Here is a 2,182-nt window from a genome sequence, read left to right on the forward strand (position 1 = left end):
CAACTCTCAAGAGAAGAGAGAGGAAAGGGAAGCTACTTAAGGGAGAGACAGACAGTACAGGAAGGAGAGAGTACAGTACAGGATACAGTAGAGTTCACAGAGAATATACCATAGAGTAGAGCAGCCCAGAGAGGGAGGAGGCAGTTTTACATGGGAGAGTTATAGAGCGACAGACTGCAGAGAGAGAGAGAGAGAGAGAGAGAGAGAGAGGTGAAGATAGAACAAGCCAGATAATGAGAAAGAACTAAAGGATCAGAACAGATTTCTAGAGTTAGATTGGGGCCAAGCAGAGCAATTCAGGAGAGGATGGGAGAAGCCAAATTAAATCAGTCTGCTTGAAGAGGAGTTTGAGCCAGAACAGCCAGCTCAACAGTTGAATCAGCCAGCTAGAGCTCAGAACAAGGAAGGGGTGAGCTTATTCAGCAACGAGGCTGAAAACATTCTAGGTCTAGATTAGATTGTAGGGAGACTAGAAGCTTCCAGGACTTGGCCTAGGTTAGCCAATGGAGGCAATGAACCTCCTAGATGATAATTACATCAGGCAAATAAAAGTTACTTTTATGGTAGTGTAGCTAAGTAGTAAAGCACTTTTCTAGCATGTGAGGTGGGGAAAGTTGGTTTACTATCCAGTACAAAAGAACCTGACTACTTATTGTGCATCACTTTCCAGCATTGTAATCATAACAGTGAGACTGTAACAGTGCCCTAGTAGCATTTTTGTGAACTTGACACAAACCTCAACCTATCTGGGAAGAGGGAATTGTATTTACAAAAATGTCTACATGAGATTAGCCTGTAGACAAGTCTGAGGGGCATTTTCTTAATGTGGAAGGATTCAATTCACTGGGCTGATGTTCCTCATACTATAAGAAAGCATACTGAACAAGCCATGAAGAGTAAGTCAGTAACAATAGACCATGGCCTCTGATAAGCTCCTGCCTCCAGGTTTTAGCATTGACTCCCTTTGATGATGGATTGTGATGTGGAAGTATCAGTCACATAAACCCTTTCCTCCCCAAGTTGCTTTTGGATTGTGGTGTTTTATCATCACAACAGGAAGCCTAGCTAGTGATAAAATCAATAATTCCTGCCTGTATAGAGATTAATAAAGGAAAAGGCTCATTAATAGTAGTGTGCAACTGGTTTTGGCTAGTGCACAAAAGGGAGCCAGCCTCAGATAAAATTTTACCAGCTTATATAGGCCTTAAACTTATACATTTCACGTATGCTGTCATCCCAAAATCTTTAGGACCCAGTCCCGGGTTGCTACATTTTGAACAATTTATACAGAGATAGGAGACTGCAAGTCTGACTACTTGTGTAGATGGGAGACTTACACAGCACAGATATTGCCTGAATTATTTTGAAGTGCACTAGTTGTTTTCGAATACTTGTTTCCTGAGTTCATCTTGCCCACTTGCAGAATTATGCTTTTCCTCATAAGAGCACAGGGGAATTAATGGCAGACCATGATGTAATGATGGCTTTGACCCTGCACTGCCCCCCCCCCCACTTGAACTGTCCCTTAGAGGCATGGTCTTTGATATGAGAATGGGCCTAATGGCCAATTTGTATTGGACCTCCCTAATTAAGGTCACAGTCCCCCATTGTCTGGATAGCTCTCTGAGCTCAGAGCAAACTGAGGACTCTTTTTACCTACCAGGATTTCCCCTTTCTGACCTTGTCTGGGGCCCTGAACCTCTACACTCTCTACTTGAGTGTAGTTAGCAGGTGGAGTAGTCCTTGGTAGACCTACAAGTAACTCCCTCTTTTCCCCTCTCCCATAAGAGCCCGCCCATCAAGTGATAGCCTCTCCATGCAAAGGAAGCATTTATAGGACTTTTAAATTCTAGCCAATGATTTGCATTTACCCTGAAAACTCCTTTGCACTCTCCAAGGTCCATACATACCCTTGGTTCACCCTAAATAAAGTGTATGCATATGAGCCCACCCCAATAAAAGTATATGCACAAGCTCACATTGTCTCAGAGAGCTGTTTCACTGAAGAGCCTCAGAGAAGGAAGGTCTTTGCCTTAAAAAGCTGTACCACTAAGATCCTAAAAGAAAGCCTTTTCCCCGTCCCCTCTCAACCCCAGCATTCACTCCCAGCCAAAGCAGGGCCCTGTAGGACCCCACTCATTATGACCTCTGTAGCATCCTCCCAGCTCAGTGTGCAGTAGCT

This window comes from Mus caroli, chromosome X (genome assembly GCF_900094665.2).
Source record: "Mus caroli chromosome X, CAROLI_EIJ_v1.1, whole genome shotgun sequence".
NCBI classification, from domain to species: Eukaryota; Metazoa; Chordata; class Mammalia; order Rodentia; family Muridae; genus Mus; species Mus caroli.